Source organism: Anomaloglossus baeobatrachus, chromosome 2 (genome assembly GCF_048569485.1).
Source record: "Anomaloglossus baeobatrachus isolate aAnoBae1 chromosome 2, aAnoBae1.hap1, whole genome shotgun sequence".
Taxonomy (NCBI): domain Eukaryota; kingdom Metazoa; phylum Chordata; class Amphibia; order Anura; family Aromobatidae; genus Anomaloglossus; species Anomaloglossus baeobatrachus.
In genome coordinates, this window is record NC_134354.1 from 526,264,650 (window position 1) to 526,284,980 (window position 20,331).

A 20,331-nucleotide genomic window follows, 5' to 3' on the forward strand; every position below is an offset into this window, starting at 1 on the left:
GATTACATTATGCAAGACAGGTTAAGATACATCTTGATTTTTTGCCAGGTTTTTGATCCAGAATACCTCCAGGAAATTTGAAGCTCATCCCGTAATTACATGTTAAACATTTCAAAGCGTGGCATCATCATCGATCTGGAGGAAAAGTACAATTATTCAAGGTACATTAAGAACTGACATTATCTAATGATATGTAAAAAAAAGTTGTATTGTCTTCCAACTTTCTAACATACTTTGTGTTTAATTCATCATTATTTTGTAGGACTATTCTTGCTCAATGAAACATAAAATATTATTTTTTAGCATTCAGAAACTAAAAACCTGTAAAGGGGAGTTAAGGTACTGTCACACTAAGCGACGCTCCAGCGATCCCACCAGCGACCTGACCTGGCAGGGATCGCTGGAGCGTCGCTACACGGGTTGCTGGTGAGCTGTCAAACAGGCAGATCTCACCAGCGACCAGTGACCAGCCCCCAGCCAGCAGCGACGCGTGGAAGCGATGCTGCGCTTGGTAACTAAGGTAAATATCGGGTTACCAAGCGCTTGGTTACCCGATATTTACCTTGGTTACCAGCGCACACCGCTTAGCGCTGGCTCCCTGCACTCCTAGCCAGAGTACACATCGGGTTAATAAGCAAACCGCTTCACTTATTTACCCGATGTGTACTCTGGCTACGTGTGCAGGGAGCCGGCACTGGCAGCCTTAGAGCGGCGGACGCTAGTAACTAAGGTAAATATTGGGTAACCAAGCAAAGGGCATCTTGGTTACCCGATATTTACCTTGGTTACCAGCGTCCGCAGAAGCCAGCTCCCTGCTTCCTGCACATTCAGTTGTTGCTCTATCGCTGTCACACACAGCGATGTGTGCTTTACAGCGGGAGAGCAACAACTAAAAAATGGTCCAGGACATTCAGCAACAACCGGCGACCTCACAGCAGGGGCCAGGTTGTTGCTGGATGTCACACACAGCAACATCGCTAGCAAGATCGCTGTTGCGTCACAAAAACCGTGACTCAGCAGCGATGTTGCTAGCGATGTTGCTTAGTGAGATGTGGCCTTTACTCTGTCAAGAATATTATCCTTGAAGCAACAGGCAACTAGTGACTTTGTTTTCTCCAGAAATATTTGGACAGTGACCAAATCTTCCTGATTTGGGCTCTATATGTTCATATTTTTTATTTAAAATTAAACAACTGAGATGCCATTGAAGTGTAGACCTTCAGGATTAATTAGCGTTTAAAGCATAATTGGACAAATCAGACAAATTTACTTCTTTGTCTCCCAGAATTGATCGGTCATTATCGGAATTCTCAATTATGAGGTAAAATCTGTATTCAGTGTAGATTTTCTCCTCACCCATGACAGCACCACGTGATTATATGGGTGCTGTCATGGGTTCTGGAAAAACCGGCTACCGGTAAGTAACCTAGGTGTTTTCCCATTACTGAGATAAGAGATGGCAGTTGTTACTGATGAGATTCTGTGCAGATAGATGAGGGAGGAGGGGGCAGAGCTCCAACTCTAGCTCCTCAACTTTGCCTCTAGATCCTTCATCTGCCTCTAGCTCCTACCTCCTCTTTTTGTCATAGAATCACATCACTAACATCTGCCATCTCTGTTCATTTTTAATAGATTGTAGAGAATCCTTTGCAGGTAATCACTGCCTGAAGTCTGGAAGCCATGGACATTAACAAACGCTGGCTATCCTCCTTTGTGATGCTTTGCAGGCCTTTACTACAGCGGATTTCAGTTATTGCTTGTTTGTGGGGTTTTCTTCCTTAAGTTTGTCTTAAGCATGGGAAATACATGCTCATTGGGGTGGAGATCTGGTGAGTGACTCTTTTTCAAATAATTCATTTTCTTTGCTTTAAAAACATCTGGGTTGCTTTCGCAGTATGTTTTGGGTCATTGTCCATCTGTACGGTGAAGCACTGTCAAATCTACCTTGCTGCATTAGTTGAATCTGAGTAGAAAGTATAGCTCTGTACACTTCAGAATTCATCCGACTGCTTCTTTCTTCATTCACATCATTAACAAACACTAGTGACCCAGTGCCATTAGAAGCCATGCATGCCCATGCCATCACACTGCCTCCACCATGTTTTACAGACAATGTGGTGTGCTGATCATGAGCCATTCCAAGCCTTCCTCATACTTTCTTTTCCCTATCATTCTGGCACAGATTATTCATGGTTTTAGCTATCCAAAGAATGTTTTTCCAGAACTGACCTGGCTTTTTAAGATGTGTTTTGGGAAGGTTTCATCTGGCCTTTCTATTTGCTCTCATGAAGTCTTCTCTTTATGGTAGACTTACTGTAGATACTGAAACACTTACTTAATATTCCCCCAACTCTGCCACTCTCCTTAATGTCCACAATGTCGCCCAACCTGCCCCTCTCCATAATGTCCTGCCAACATTGCCGCACACTGCCCCACTCCATGATATGCACCCCACACCAATCTGCTCCATAATGTCCACCCCGCACTGCCCCTTAGCATAATACCCCCCCACACTGCCCCTCTCCATAATGTCCCCCTACACTCACCCTCTCCACAATTTCCCCCTCACACTGCCCACCTTGATAATATCCCTCATATAATGCACCTTTCCATGAAGTCTCAATGCCCTGCAACTGCTCCATCATGTTCACCCACACCCTGAACTCCTCCAAAATGTCCCCCACACCCTGCACTACTCCATACAGTTACCCACATCCTGCACCTCAACAAAATGTCCCCCACACCGTGCACCTAACAAAATTATGTCCCACATTGACAGCATAGATAGTGAGGCCCGCATCCGGACGGGTGAGTTCAGCATCTGACCAGAACCTTTTATAAAGTACATATGGGATGGTTGTAACCTGTCTAACAATGCAGAAGTAGGGATTCCATCCAGGGTGATGGACAGAATAGGCCGTCCTCCTACATACTGGTCATGCCAATCAGATGGGCCTTGTCGTCTTATTCCTGGGGATTAGCCCTTAGCCCCAGGGGTTGTCGGTTTAGAGGACACCTTCTTGGGAAGTGGCCGGCTTTGTGGCAACGGCGGCAGATGGGTTACCCATACAAATCGTAGCGATCGCAGCTCCTTCCTCTGGACGATGGGATCCTTACTCCTCTCATCCATGGGACATCCTCAGAGCAGTCGGCTAGCTGCATCTTCTACACCGGCTTGGACTCTGGCTGGAGCTGCATCACTTTTAGTATCATAGCCACATCCTTGCTCAACTGCTTCTCCTTGGAACACAAGTCATTTGGAGCACCAGGGGGCACCGCCTGGGTTTTAGTCTCTACCATGGTTAAGAAAGGGGGGTCCACTCACAGAGGTGAGGTGCTGGCTTGCCAGGATGGAGAAGCGGAGTCGGGGGTCTCAGGGGGCTGCAGGGCTTTCATGGCTCGGTGCTTTAGAACAACAAAGTCCACATTTGGGTGTTCCAGGGCCCACAGGTGCAGCTGCTTATGGTCCTTCACTGATTGTAACCCTTGCAGGAACTGTTCAACCATCATCTTGTTCCCTTCTAGATCACTGATAGAGTCTACATGACTCAAGGTCCGCAGTGATGCTTGCAATCTTGGGGCATAGTCTCTGATACTGTCCTGGGACCGCTGCCTACAGTTGTAAAATCCCATTCTCAGCTCCGCCTCTGTACGGGTTTCAAAAGCAACTTTGAGCTTTACAAAGATGGTGTTCACTGAGCCCTGATCGCCATCTAACCAGGTCTCTACTTCCAGCTCTGCTGCACCCGTCAGCTGTCCCAGCACCACAGACGCTCTTTGTCTGCCAGTCATCGCATACATGTCCAATACAGTGCAGATTTTCTTTTTAAAGCCGAGAAAGGTGTCCAGTTTCCCATTATACTGGGGCAGCCATGCCACTCCTGGGACATATGGCAGGGTGATCGTCATGTTCGGTGCTACCGCTTCGGCTCCGGGCGCGGCCGCTTGCGCCACCGGAGCAGGTCCCGCTGCATTCCCGTTGCTCGGCGCTACCATCATCTGGTGTCTGCATTTCCCCGTCCCCCTTGGTTATTCTCACCACTCTCGCAGGGACTAGAGCACTCCGGGAGCTTCCGGGTCAGGACACTGCCTTCTTCCGCCCGCGCTTACAGGAGTTGTAGGTGGAATCCCCTTTTGCGCCCTTTTCACCAGAGTGATGGCGCAGGTAACTTTTTCCACAGAAACATGTTTGCACAAAAACAGTCCATAAGGCACACGTCACCCGTGTTAATGGGTCCAGTCCGTATCCTGTTCGTGACGCCAGGAAAAGGCTGTGTTGCCCAGGGCTATGGGGTACTCGGTCCCGGGGCGTATATGTAAGGGGATGCTGTGTCACGGTTGCAAAATGGCCGTTGCCCAGTTCCATGACACTGGGGATGCTTTTTAATGGGGAGTATGTACAGGGGAGATGAAAGAGTTTTTATTGTGACGCCACTTGTGGTTATGGTGATGGAACCGCCGCTGCACAGTCTGTTACTTCTGGGGCTGATGGTGGTGGCAGCCTGGATGGTAGGCCCTCCGCAAGTAGGGCTGGGCCCCAGGGAGTGAATGGTGGGATCCGGCGCAGGAAGAAGGAAGACCACCCGAAGGGGATGCAGTGAAACTTCTGTTTACTCACAGTGATGTTGAACGGTGGCACTGAGGACGGCTGGTTCAGACCCCTGGTCCCTTTTGTCCCAATGCCGGTGTGATGACCTGGTAATCTCTTTCCCTGGCACCTCTCACTGGTTGGTGGGACACCGTAGCCTGGAGCATTTGTGGGTCCCTTCTTTCGGCAGTTTCTCGTCTGTATGGCGGGCAGTGTGAACCCTGTAGGGTTGGTGTTCTGTTACGGTCCCTGGCTCAATCTTTACTGCTGGTGCCTCCGGATTCTTGGGTCAGTGAGGTCCATGAAGGTCCCCTCGCTGTGCAGGTGATTGACAGGTTGCCTGAAGCTGTCGTCTGACCGAGGGCCCTGTGCCCCATTGGTGCTCTGGTTCCAGAGGTAACTGGCTGTACCCTCCCTGGCAACCACTCTCCTTTGCCACCTAGGTCATTGTTACACGACCCCGTCTGGAGACACGTTCGTCCCCTTCAACTGTCACTACCGGACTCCGGGTGTCTGTCTGTCTCTGTTTGTCCCCTCTCACCGGGCTGTTGGCTAGTGGACTGGACTGACTCCACCTCTGGGTAGCCATCCATTGGGCCCCGGACTAGTCAGTCATCCCCAATGGGGAGTGGGAAACTGGGGATGTTATGTGTTTTGGTGGTACCGGCACTGGTCTTCCAGGTCCCTGGGGCTAAGCCCTGCATCTTAGTCAGGATGCAGTACCTAGTAGTGCCCTGAGGGGTTCAGGGGCGCTACACTACCCTCCCCTTTCATTGTATAGTTATGTCCTCCTTCCTGGGCCACTTTTTGGTAAACATGTCCCCCATCCTGATATATATTTCCTACATTCTGGTATATTGACTTCCGCCCCTTTTCTCCATCCCGCTGAGGAAGCGACCGCGACACGTGCGCATGGGACTGGGAGCTGCATTCCTCCACCCACCCTTTATGCCTGCTGCTCCTGTTCTTGTAAACCTATGGGTAAGCATTACATCCTTTGAATTCCTTTGAATTCTTTGATATTGGACTGCATGGTTTGCATTTACCCTTCGTTAGTGCTGGAGCAGTTCTTTGCTTAAAATTCTGTGTTGCAGGTAGTTAGAATGTGTGTATACACAAAGTGATTAGTGTGTTTCATGCAGCACAGTTTGTGTCATGCAGACACTTTAACTGCATGGTTTTCACTATCAGGGCACATATATATATGTGTAGGGGGGTGAATGTTGGTTGAGGTCCTCCTATGATACCTCTATCTATTGATGAATTAAATGTATTTCAACATATTTGTTATTTCTACATCTTTAATAAATTTATAATTACTGCTTATGAAAATAATACTCCGAGTGTGTGCTTTTTTTTGAGGCACATTTTTTGAGATTCTGGTATATTTGTCCCCATCATGGCCCTATCCTGGTAAATGTTCCCCCATCCCGGCATGTACCCCATTCCTGGTAAATGTCCTCCATCCTGGTAAATGTCCTCCATCCTGGTAAATGTCCTTCATTCTGGCATGTTCCCCCATGCTGTTTAATGACCCTATCCTGGTAAATGTCCCCCTTCCTGGTAAATGTACCCCATCCTGGCATGTTCCCCCATCCTTGCATGTATCCCCCATCCTTGCATGTTTTTCCCCATCCTGCTATGTTTTCCCCCATTTATGCTTTCATGTTTTCCCCCATGCTACTATGTTTCCCCCATCCTGCCATGTGTTCCCCATCCTTGCATGTTTTCCCCCATTTTTCCATGTTTCCCCCATCCTTCCATGTTTCTGCCATCTTTCTATGTTTCCGCAATCCTTCCATGTTTCCGCCATTCTTCCATGTTTCCCCATCCTTCCATGTTTTCTCCTATCCTTCCATGCTTTTCCCCATCCTTCCATGTTTTCCCCCATCCTGCCATGTGTTCCCCATCCTTGCATGTTTTCCCCCATTTTTCCATGTTTCCCCCATCCTTCCATGTTTCTGCCATCTTTCTATGTTTCCGCAATCCTTCCATGTTTCCGCCATTCTTCCATGTTTCCCCATCCTTCCATGTTTTCCCCTATCCTTCCATGCTTTTCCCCATCCTTCCATGTTTTCCCCCATACTGCCATGTTTCCCCCACCTTGACTCAGCTGCTGCCGCACACAGATTAAAAAAAAGAAAGCTAAAAAAATCCCACAAAAAACCTCACCTTCCAGCACCTGCTCCACCGTTGTGCACTGCTGGGTCAGGTCCTCAGTGTCCGTGCTGTCACCGGTTGTCATTACGCCGGCGCTGCTTACTGACGCTCCAGCCGTCTCCTAGGCAACAGGCCAGCGGTCTAGGAGAGGAGGAGTGTCAGAGCAAGGAGAAATGTCTCCTCTGGCTCTGCTCCAACACAACTTTGAACTGTCAGCGCGATCAAACCGGCAGTTCAAAGTAGCTGAATGAGGTGACATGCCGACAGACAGGGCTGTGCGTGGCCTGTCTGGCACGCGTGCCATAAGTTTGCCATCACTGGCCTAGAAGCTTTTGTTGGGATCGGAGAAAGCTGCTGCATGCCATAAGCTAAGCATTAAAGCCGCTTTTTCATGCTACAACATATCTAACGATGTGTCGGCAGGGTCACATCGTAAGTGACGCACATCCTGCATCGTTAGTGGTGTTGTAGCGTGTGACAGCAACGTTCAACTGCGATTGAACGTAAAACCGTTCATCGCATACACGTTCATTTCATGAAAATTGCACGTCGGGTTGTTCAATGTTCCCGAGGCAGCACACATCGCAGTGTGTGACACCCCGGGAATGAAGAACAAATCTTACCTGCGTCCCGCCGGCAATGCGGAAGGAAGGAGGTGAGTTTACGTCCCACTCATCTCCGCCCCTCCGCTTCTATTGGCCGGCTGCCGCGTGACGTTGGTATGACGCCGAATGTCCCTCTCACTCCAGGAAGTGGATGTTCGCCACCCACATCGAGGTCATATGGAAGGGTAAGTAAGTGTGACAGCTTTTAATCGATTGTGCGACACGGTCAACAAATTGAACATGTCGCACATACGATGGGGGCGTGTCACATCGCATACGATATCGTATGCAGAATTGTAAGGTGTAAAGCAGGCTTTAGGTACAGGTACTAAGGAAGTCTGGCTAGCCAGGTCAGTGGATGTTGACGCAGGTGTCATGACTCTGCTCCAGCCATTGAGATGTAGGACCGTAGCCAGGTCCCTACACTTTCAATAGTTTCTCTTTTGTTAAATGTTCCTTATCATTAGAAACGGTTCACAGCAAAGAGATGTGTATTTTACATGTTTTGAGATATTTATCCCTATATTAGTGGGAGGCCCCCGCTTGGTGGGTGGCCCAGGGCCCGTGCCCGGGTCCCTTGGGCCCCTCCTAAATCCGAGCCTGACACATACAGCATTAAAGGGGTTGTTCCCTTTCAATTACGGTATATTTCTGCTCTGGCTACAGTTTGCTGTAAAACAATAAACCATACTATACTTACCTTCTCTGAGTCCACTGGTGAGTCTGCTGCAGCGCTGATGTCACATTGACCATGCAGCTCTGAAAGGGAGCATTCTGTCTACACTGGCAGAGCCACTGAGCTCACAGATTGACTCCTGCATTGTCAAGGTGACATCAGTGACACACCCAATGCCAGACACCAGTAGTAGAGGTAGCAGAGACAGAGACTCACCACTGGACCCGTGGAAGGCCCAGCATGGTTTGTTTTATTACAAACTGCAGACAGGGTATAACGTTAATTGAAAGGTAGCAACCCCTTTAAAGGGAACCTGTCACCAGAATTTTCGCTATTAAACTAAAAGAATCCCCTTCTGCAGCTCATGGGCTGCATTCTATAAAGGTTCATCTTGCTACTGGCTACTGAAGTACTGCTACTGGCAAGTACTGCTATTTGCTCCTGAATTCTCACGCATATGCAGTGGCACTAACGCGGGACTGAGTACTGTTTTCAAATCGCGAGCGCCGAGGATGTTATTGCGCAGGCGCAAGATTATGGGCGGCGCTGTGAATGTGATCACCAGCGTCATCCAAGTACCCGCCCATAATCTCGTGCCTGTGCAATAACATCACCGGCGCTCGCGATTTGAAAAGTGCTCAGTCGACGCAATAGTGCCACTGCGCATGCGCGAGACTTCAGGAGCACTGCGGAACATGAGGGCGGCAGCCTCATCTATGTAAATGAACACTGGGGGACGGCAAACAGCGGCAGGAGAGGGGATAACTGACGAAATACAGCCCTCCCACGGGGCCAGCAAACCTCATTACCATAGCAAAAGGTGATATTTTATAACGTTGTTATTTAGGTCTGAAAGGGGGGCCAGTAGCAAGATGAACCTTTCTAGAATGCAGCCCAGGAGCTGCAGAAGGGGATTGTTTTAGTTTAATAGCGAAAATTCTGGTGACAGGTTTAATAAATCCCATTTATTCAAAGTGTGAAAAATCTGGTTCTAATTTTAAGCAAAAATCCAGAGCACATCCAGAGCCTTATTTGTTGTGGAAATGTAGTGCATTTTCACTGTGAATTTTATTCATCATGATGAAAAGAATTAAATCTGAGGCTAAATCCTGCAATTAAGGCCTCATAGACATCTATTCTTACTCACATATGTGAAAATAACAGACCTTTTTTATCCGTGTGCTGAATCTGATTTTCATTCATGTTTGGTCCATTTTTTACCATCAATGTGGTATCTGGTTTTTTTGTATACAAAAAAATATCAAGGGAATTTCACCAAAGTTGATTTAAGACAGAAAAAAAGAATAAAATGCTTCAAAAAATGTCATGATGTAAATGCAACATGGATTTTCACAAAATGTTTGCGACTTTTGGTGTTTTCACGCCAGTTTGAAGCAGCTCTACAAAAACTGTCTGGGCATGGCTATGCCCAGTTGTTAAATTCTGCAACAGTGACAGTGTTTTTTAACACCAGAAATGCCACTCCAGTGAGTGACTAGAGTAGTATTTCTGATGGGGCGCATGTCACTGATAAGATGATACTCCAGGTAGCCCATCATGAAAAGAGGCATACGAAATGCCAATCTTAATGAATCTGCCCTTAAGTTTCTTCTAGCCAATTAAAAAGGCCATAACTCATACATAGAAGGCATCCTTGTGCTATTTTTTTGTGGAAGGTGTAAGGCATTGCCTTTAAGTAGGTGTCTTTGGTGAATGCCAGTCACAGAAACAAAGTAAGATTTGCTGAATGCAATCCCATGCAAACGCACAGCATGCCCCGCCCACCACACACCAAGCCCCTCCCACCACACATCAAGCCCCACCCACCAGTCAGTTTCCAGAGCCCAGAAGTGATGCAGAATCTGACCTGATCACAGGAAGCAAGAGATTCTGTTAAAAAATATACTCTTAAATATATTTTTCGTCAAATACGTAAAAGCCGCATGAAAGAAAGAACTTCCAAAGATGTAAAAAATAAATGTATTTTATCTATTTAAAAATGGTTGCCAGGGTTCAGTTACAGAAAGGAAAAAGAATATAGTTTGATAGCTTATGTAAAAAAGAGTTCATTTAGTCCATACTGAACAATAGGAAGTCTTTACCCATCTCTCTTTGGCTCCTGAACGGCAATGCAGGGGATGTCATCTCTTAGGCTGGACAACGTGTCATATCTTGCAGCACTGGAGTCTTCTCACAGCAGGCAGTGTGGAGGAGCGCCCCGTAGCCCCCTCCATCGTGTATTATATACCAGCTGCTCAGTCCATATAGGGTGTTTAGTGGAACACAGTTGAATATAGTTCCATATTACGTAACCTTCTGGAAACTTCGGAAAGCTTCGTAAAGCTTCGGAAAGGATTTAAATATATCCTTCCATGCTCAGCACTCAAGTATATTCAATATGGGCATATTTATCCCTTATAAACTTTATTAATAACCTATGCCCTCCAACATAAACAGAACTATGAACGTATATGTCTTACTATGAAATATTTGATAACTTGATGTATTAATTTCAATGTTTTTACAAACCCCCCTTGAAGCGGGTGGAGTAACCCCGAAATTAATTAATACATCATTAAAATAACAAATCTTCTTTCCTTATTTGGCAATAACGGATTAATATCAATAATAATGATGAAGAATAATTAATTTGCATTATTCATGTAAGTTCAATAATATAATAATGTGGATTCATGTTATGACAGGCTGTGACTGATCAATCATATAAAAATGTATATAACTATACTTCGCTAGACCTAAAAAGAAATGCAAAAACCAAATCCGGTCACCATATGATGTCCTCTGAGTTGATGTCTTCTTATCTCCGATGTAATCCGGCATAAACACAGTCTCTTAGAAATAAATCCTTTGATAAAAATGAATGGTTACCAATTCATACAGTCCCATATTGCGTTTATCATTGTCAGATCAAAGTCCATAAACTTTATTTTTTATTGCAAAGTCCATAGCCAATGTTGATAAACCACAGTTCATGAGTGTAGAAGAAGAATAGCAAAAGTCTTTGATGTCTGTGCAGTGTGATTTACACTAGTCACCTTTCATGCTGCCTGTTGTCAAATAACCCAGGAACAGATGTTAAGACGTTCTTGGTCAGCACGACAGGGGTTAACTTTAACATGTCATTGCTCTTCTTAGTAACTTTAGGGAGGTCTTAATGCACAGACCATGTGTCATTGTCCATCCTGAAATCATAGGACTATTGTGTTTCTGAGATGCAAGCACGGTAAGTGTATTTTGTATGTTACACAGTCTTATTTGAGACGTTACCTTTTGGACCTTTTTGCAGAATCCCTTTTAACTTTAGGAAAAATATAAAGTCTTTTTATCTTCTGTAATCTTGATTGAAGACTGATTCATTCCCTAATCTAGATACCAAATATGGCAATAACTATCACTAATAAATGTCACAGCGTATCATAACTCGAATACTATAATACCATGTCATTATTATTATTATCGTAAAAGTATTAATATAATTGATACTCAGAATGATAAAATACTGCATAATGGTATAGACAATAGTATTTTCTTGTAATGACCTTTTTTGTCATTGGTGCATTACCCTTCCAAACCCATAGGTGGCAATGTGTTGAATGTAACCAAAATATAATATAAAGTATGAAATAATATAATGTGTACCTATAACATGTATCATATTATAAATATAAAAGGCAACAATGTGGCTTTTAGTTAGATCATTGTAAAATTATAAACCAAAGCAAATAACCTTTTAGAAAAGACTGGATGATACCATCCAAACACAATAATACCCATTATAAATTATTATTGATTAAAAATATAATATATATTATTTGTAAATATAGGAAGGTAAACCTAGATGTACCTCGATCTTCCATCTTTATTACTCTAATTTAATTTATTTGATTTGTCTATTATTTATTAAATAACCTACTATAAAGAAATGTGTAACTATAAGTAATATTTCATCCATATTAATATAAAAATAATGTATTACTAGGAAATAAACAATTGTATATATATTGATGAAGGAAGTATCTTTTCTTCCAAAAAATGGAACTTTTCCCTTTTAATATGATTCATATTTAATAAAGTAATATTCTTATATTAGATATTACTGAACTAAATATTGAAGTGTCTTCTCAATTGAGATATTTAAAATCTGAAGAAAAAATAAAAATTGTATAATTTAAGATTTTGATTAAAAACGTGAATATTGAATAATAATTAATATAAAAAATTGGAATAAAAGGAAAAAATGAAAATTGGAATAAAAATAAAAAAATTGAAATAAAAAATAATACATTGAAATAAAAATAATACATAACCTTAATGTTACCAGTATCTTATAGGATTACCATGCCTATCAGTATCCTATAAAAAATAATTAAGTCATGTAACCTTGCAAATAATACACTTCTCTTAGTATATAAATGCATTATGATATACTTCAAATATATTTTTTTTATTCCCACTTCTTCCTTTGTACTTGAAATATTAATTATTAAAGTATCCTGTAAACACATATATTTATTAAATATAAATGTGTGTGATTGAGACCAAACCTCCCCCTTTCAATATCATGAAATATGATATTATAAAAATTAATATGTTTAGATCAAATTAAATTAAAATTTGTGTTGCATATCTTCAAGACCATATTATAAATATCACTTCCATATTTGAAAAGAAAAATGATTTTCAATCTATGTACCAATAAAAGAAGTGACTAACACAAAAGATATAAGAAAATCAAAACGTTATAACCTTATTCTAGAATGTAACTCTTCAGAATAAACCCTTAATAAAAAATCCTAATATCTCTATACTAAAGAAATGTCTAAGAATAAGATATATATATATCCGGTATAAATTCCTTCATTTATACTTATGTACTATAACTTATTATCTAATATTATACATACATATTATAACCTCGAAGTTAAAATAAAAATTCCCCTCTTTTTTTTTTTTTCTCTCACTCTGGATCCAAGTACTCTGACTTTAGCAGCTGCTCAACAATCAATCATTCAAAGACACATCGGTGCACACAAGACTGTCATGTTTTTTCCAACATACACTTCTACATAGAAACTGACAAACACATATCCTTTTTTTTTCAATATTCTATGCGCATTTCAAAAATTATGTTACTAATTTGAAGTACTTCTCGAAAAAAACAAATTCCAATGTATTACACACTGTACATATGACCATGGAACAAACATTTATTTTTAGCTTTAGTACCAAGTCATGCTCTGGTTACGTGCAAGGAACACCATTCCAAGACAGCAAGCAGTTTTACTACACTTCCAAAGCTCAGATTACATTTCTAATAACTCTAAAGGAGATATATATATATATTCATAAAAAAACGTTCAAGTATACTTCTCTGACCATTGGTACCTGAGAAAATAATAATTATTATCAAACATGCTTTCGCAAATTAACCTTACACAAGAAAATATATGTTACCTGATTGAGGACAAGAACATATGTAAAAATAAAAAGTTAATACTTCATCAATTTGTTTTACTGATAAATTCTGAGGGAAATAAAAGAATAAAATTATTATCATATTTATGATAAAAATGAAACACTTGAAATCCGTTACTTTCTCTTATTATTTTATTTTAAATATTATTATTCATATACAGAGATCAAATTATTTATTTATAACATTAAACTATCATTTGACTAAATGAAAATATGACCTTGATTTACTATCACTACTTTTAATATATATATATATATATATATATATATATATATATATATATTCACTGTATATGAAAAATTATGATTATCAAATAGCAAAATTAATTTATCCAGGAATCCCCTTTTATCCAGCTAAAGACCAAACCTCAATTTTTGCAAGATTCGGTTTATTACAGTAATTTCCAGAAAATTGGAATTGAAATTATTTTGTAACTCAATTTTTGTCCTTAAATGAGAAAAAATATCTTTCTCTGAAAAACCACCCAGCTGTCGCTGGCTATCAAATTCTCTGGACGACCTTTTTTCTTTGACTAGTGACCAGGGGAGAGAATCTGCACAAGACACCTGTTTCTGTCTTTCAGGGCTTTTAAAAATCGCTTGTCTGAGATAATCGGTATCAGATTTTGTGACAATTTTCTCTTTCATTGAAGGTGACAAGGAAAGAGGGGGGGTGTATGACTTATAATTCACATGAAGGTTCCTTCGAATTTCATACATCTTGTCACAAAAATATTTGGATCTGGGAGACACTGTTGGTTTTTCACGGAAACTCTCCCTTTTTTGTGTTGGTTTTTCAGAATTAATTAATTTCTGTTTTGATTGACTTTGGCGATTTCTAACAAAATCGATAAATGTCGTACATTCGAATAGGGACTTTTTATTTAATGCCACTTCACAGGCGGCATTGTCAAGGAAATTAAATTTCTTGATGAATAAACGTATCATTCCATCCAATCCGACATTTGGAATAACCGCCCTATACAAACGTTCAAAAACGGACATAAATGAGAACGTACTCTCATTTTGTTCAATTTGTAATTCCTTCAACATCTCATAGTTTGGATCAGATTCATTCCTTGTACAGAATATGAGATTTTTCAGCCTTATGATATCGTTATCATTTGAACAATCAAATGTCTCATTGTCAGAAAACTTTTTCAAAGCCAATTGTCTAAAGAAATGCTGAGGTATCCACATACGGAATAACTGATTCGTCTCACTATTGGTTAAATTTAACCTCTCGATGGAACTTTCAAATATCTCTGAATTTCTGCAAACATGTATTTTAGGATTATATGCGGGAATTAATTTGCATATGTCCAATAAATTTTTTCTAAGTGTAATCCCTAACTTGGCCTGTTCTATTTTTAGAAACTGATCGTCGCCATTTTCTCTCTCCACGTGTCCTTCTCTGACAGCTTTCTGCCTGTGTCCCATTCTGGCTCCTCCCCCTTCTGGCTTCTCTACGTCATTTCCTGCTTCTTTCCCAGTGTCCTGAAAATGACCTTGATTACTTAACACATGTCTGCCGCCATTATCAAAATTCTGATTTACAAAATTACAGCCAACATTACAGTCAGAATTCACAATATCACTGACTGACATTCCAAGTTCTAAGCAGTCTTTGGATTTCTCTGTCACTAACTCTCCTGACAATTCAGGTTGTCTATTTCCACCATTTTTGCACTTTTCTACGATTAACTTGTGAAAATCATAGACTAAATGACAGACATTTCTGATTTTCTGTTTCTCTCTATTAAAAGACCTTGCACATTCTATACGTGAATTCTCAAGTTCACACTCCTCATAAAAGCGTAACCAAATCTCTTCTACATTAGAAATATCTGGATAAGTGAACTGAAGTTTACTTTGCTTAACATATGAAGAGATAAAATCCATTTTCTTACCTGAAATGATCAGATGATCTGATGGATGATCCTGTAAGACTTGATTCACCTTGTTCAACCCGTCCAATACTTCTTATGGACTGACTCTATCTTTCTTGCTCAAAAATACGTCAAAAGTTAACTTATGTGGCTTTATAAAGTCTTTAAAGTTCATTTAAAAAAAAAAAAACATTCATGCAACTTGACTTATACGTATTTCCTAGGTTCTGCGTGATTTTTATAAATTGTCGATTCCTGATCTTTTGCAGGAGATATATGTCTCTGTCTCTCCCCCCGTATGCAAAGTGAAGGAAGAAGCACAAAAAATGCAGAAAAAACACGAATGACCTGGCTCGCCAAAATGTTAAAAAATATACTCTTAAATATATTTTTCGTCAAATACGTAAAAGCCGCATGAAAGAAAGAACTTCCAAAGATGTAAAAAATAAATGTATTTTATCTATTTAAAAATGGTTGCCAGGGTTCAGTTACAGAAAGGAAAAAGAATATACTTTGATAGCTTATGTAAAAAAGAGTTCATTTAGTCCATACTGAACAATAGGAAGTCTTTACCCATCTCTCTTTGGCTCCTGAACGGCAATGCAGGGGATGTCATCTCTTAGGCTGGACAACGTGTCATATCTTGCAGCACTGGAGTCTTCTCACAGCAGGCAGTGTGGAGGAGCGCCCCGTAGCCCCCTCCATCGTGTATTATATACCAGCTGCTCAGTCCATATAGGGTGTTTAGTGGAACACAGTTGAATATAGTTCCATATTACGTAACCTTCTGGAAACTTCGGAAAGCTTCGGAAAGCTTCGGAAAGGATTTAAATATATCCTTCCATGCTCAGCACTCAAGTATATTCAATATGGGCATATTTATCCCTTATAAACTTTATTAATAACCTATGCCCTCCAACATAAACAGAACTATGAACGTATATGTCTTACTATGAAATATTTGATAACTTGATGTATTAATTTCAATGTTTTTACAGATTCTCAGCCAGAGATCATGTGGCCAGAAGAGCAAACAAGGTGACAGCAAGATTTGCCAAAGCAAATTATTTAATTAAATGCTTATCTATGGCAGTTAGGTCACATAGTTACATAGGTTGAAAAAAGACATATGTCCAAGTTCAACCTTCCGCCACCAATTATACATTTCTGTCACTATATTATCCAGTGCTTTTTTTGCGGCGGTACGCGCCGGTACGACGTACCGGAAAATCCGAAGAGCGCTGAGGGAAAGCACCACTGGCTCTGTCCACATGGCTAATTTGTAAACTATTCAAATTAGCCATGTGTGGAGCGGAGGCACAAACAGAGCAGCTATTGGAGCTGCAGGACTTGCGATGATGTCACGTACATGGGACTCGGGTGTGCGGAGCCATGGAGTTTTGCCCAGCGGGAAAGAAGATGGAGGTGATGGAGGAGTGCAGGGTATGTGAGTAGAGGGGTGCAGAGGGCGGCAGGCTGTGCAGGGGGAATAGCGTGAGATGAGGGGTATGTAGAATTGAGAGACGAGGGGGACGGAGGATGGAATGATCAGGGGAATCCAGGATGGAAGGAGCAGGGGCAGTAGCGTAGCTAGCAGGGGGGCAGAGGGTGCGACCTCCCCAGATCCCGTGCTCATAGGGTGCCCACCCGGAGCTGCGATACCATTAACTATATCAGCGTGCACAGCGCGCCGATATAGTTAAAGGAAAGGGAACCTCTCACCTCCAATATGCGATCTGATATGTTAGCAGACGCATATTTGCCCTAATAGCAGCTCCCTACCCATCCCTGTGCTGTAAAATTGTGTAATATGAAAGTAATAAAAAACGTTTTATTACTTTCAGATTTCCTATGTAGATTACAGAGCCGCTGGCCCCATGGGCAGTGCCTTGCCCTATGGGCGTCTGCATACTTTCCGTGTGGTATCACGCCCCACGTCCCCGTCGCTCATTCAATCCTGCGCGCGTTTATACTTACCATTGCGGCAGGCTTCTCTTCAGATCGCATATTTTAGGTGACAGGTTCCCTGGCAGTGTGGAGGTGGCATGATCTCCCTGCACTGCTGCTGTTGACAGCGCACATGCAGGACACAGAGTCACAGCGTGGTGACGTCATCACTCAGCTCCAGGACTCTGCTGTCTTGTGCGCGCGATGTCCTGCCTGCACTGCACCGCTCAAGACCTGATGGAGCAGGTGAGTATATGATATTTTTTTTTAAAACGCAGGGGACATGTATACCAAGGCTGGGGGCCCATATACGAGCATGGGGTCCAGGCTGGGAGCCCAGTGCCTCAACAGGTAAACCATGCACAGGATCTCCCGGCTGCCCGACAGCACGACAGCACCCCTTTACCGCTCCTCAATCTCGGCCGCCGGCGCCTGACAGCACCCTCCCCCCGCCCCCTGCTACTCGCCTCAGAGATGCGTACCAGAAAATATTTTTTTACAAAAAAGCACTGATATTATCTATATACTGTACATGAAAGGGACATGTAAAGCAGCGGCCAACCCCTTTAAGACTATACACTAAATGGTAGGATTATTATATTGTTCTGTGTTAGGCTGTGTGTGTAATGCTCAACGCCAGAGATGGTAAAGCAGCGAACAGAAGTGAACCCACTGGACTACAAGGGGATTTACCCTTTAGTGGGAGGGGCTTGATGCCAGGTGCTACTCACAGATCAGAGAACGACACTGTGGCTGCTGACACCCAGAACAGGGACGAACACAGGTGCACACGGGCTGAGTCTCAAGTAGGACTGGGACCACCGGACTGGCAGAGGCTGAAAACATGGCCAGGATGGACAGGTAGAGTCACTAGCAAGGCTGGGACCACCAGAGTGACTGAGGCAGACGGCATGGCCAGGACAGACAGGCAGAGACACTAGCAAGTCTGGGACCACCAGAGTGGCTGAGGCAGATGGCACGGCCAGGACGGATATGGTCACTAGTACCAACAGGGCAGGATGGACTGGTAGCAGGTACAATCAGGACAGGACTGGAACCAGGCGCCAACAGCACAGCACTGGGACCAGGTACCAACAGGACAGGACAAGACTGGGACCAGGTACTGGCAGCACAGGATGGACTGCAACCAGGTACCAACAGGGCAGAATGGGCTGGAACCAGGTACAGGCAGGACAGGACAGACAAGGGAACCTAACAACTAGCTGGCTAGAGCACAGAACACAGAACACTAAGTAAACTAAGGCATTGCTCAGGCACCTCCCCCAGTGGGACAGTGCTTTAAGTACCCAGTGCTTTGGAAGAAGGACCCATCAGATTCTTCTACATTTGACTACAGCCGCAAGATGTTTAATAGCAAGGAACTGGAGGTTGGCTCGTTCTCCTTCACTCAGTGAGTTACATTCTCTGATGCCGGACATTCGAGGTATGGAACATCTCACAGCTTTAATAAATAACACGTCTGAACGTTTTGAAGCAACATGGAATCTGTGGGATACTGGGCTCAGAATGTTTAATAACGATAAATACTTAGCAAAGAATATCATCAACCACCGGGCTCTTTTCTCCCTTTCCCTTCCTTATATTTCATTGTTTTGTCAATTCCATTTGTCTTTACTATATTTTTTATATGGTTTGCATTGAATTTCTGTATGCATTTTTTTGGAGTGATTTATACCTGTAATGTTATGTTGAAAAATCAATAAATAATCAGTTATAAAAAAAAGTACCCAGTGCCTCTCAGTGATATGCTGGTTCCTTAAGAGAAGGTCGGCGGTGCGCGTGCACGACCTAGGAGCACTTCCAGAGGACCTGTGCCACATGTACAGGTCCCAGGAGAGAAAAGTTGGAAGCACCCAAGTGGCGTAGCACGGGGACGCCGGGCAGCGTAGTGAGAGCTGGCCACAGCGGTGAGTGAGGGGTGCTGGGACGCCAGTGCTACAGTGAGCATTTTTATCTTTCTCTTTTTTTATGCGTTTTTTGACCGTACAGAGACATGGTTTGATTATACCTGGGCCGGGAAAGAAGTTAAATTGTATAGAAACATTACAGCATGACTGGTAGATGGGATAATAGTAAACATAAACAAGTAGGTCCGACCTCCTCAAAGAGGAAGATAACTCCCCCTGCACCAGTGGAGAAAAAAAGCAAAAATAAGGATAACAATCTTGAGATGATTAACCTTTCTGACATCTCACTATCCAAACCCCAATTGGAGGTTTTGGAATTAGGTTTGTCTTTTGTGCCTAATATGAAATTTGATTATTTCACAGCACTAAAAGACCTGAATCTATTCTCGCGGAAATTGGTCCTTCAGAAATTACATTCCCAGAGGGAGTCACGGGCGAATCGGTTGGAGACACCCCAAATGGATACTATGGAAACATCGGAGGAGTTGGATGATGATCTTCCCTCAACGTCTGGAGGTAAAATTCCCTATTCTATCTGTCCACGATCGACCACGTTCCCCCCTTTTTCACTTTGTCCTGCGGTTGACATTTTTCACAAACTAGTGTCCAGTGACTTTAAGGCACTGGAGAGTAGGAGATCGGGCGGGGACAACCTAACCCTAGATCAGAGGAAAGCTCTGAGGGAATTGGGGTCCCTGCCCGATGTCGTTATCAAACCTGCAGACAAGGGGGGGGAATGTGGTCGTCTGGCCCATCAAAATGTACGAGCGGGAAGCCTTCAGGCATTTGAGGGATAGATCATCTTATTCCACCCTGACATCCAATCCAACTGATCAATTCATGGCCACTCTCTTTGAGATAGTAGATCGGGCCTTCCAGTTGGGTCTGATACCTAAAAAGGTTATGGAGGGGTTGTTGATTAAGGACCCTAAAATTCCGACCTTTTATTTACTCCCAAAAGTCCACAAAGATCCCCTTGTCCCCTCGGGGCGTCCGATAGTGTCCGGCATTGGGGGGCTGTCTGAGCCGGTGTGCAGGTTTA

General features: G+C 42.8%; 1 long non-coding RNA gene across 1 annotated transcript in view; it reads left to right on the forward strand.

Annotated features, from left to right (window-relative positions):
- LOC142290345 (uncharacterized) overlaps positions 1-20,331 on the forward strand; it is a 33,409-nt gene that overhangs the window by 10,487 nt on the left and 2,591 nt on the right. Inside the window, exons 2-3 of the long non-coding RNA XR_012750272.1 lie at positions 49-161; positions 19,653-19,805. This is a non-coding gene — a long non-coding RNA (uncharacterized LOC142290345). The remainder of the gene's footprint in view (positions 1-48; positions 162-19,652; positions 19,806-20,331) is intronic.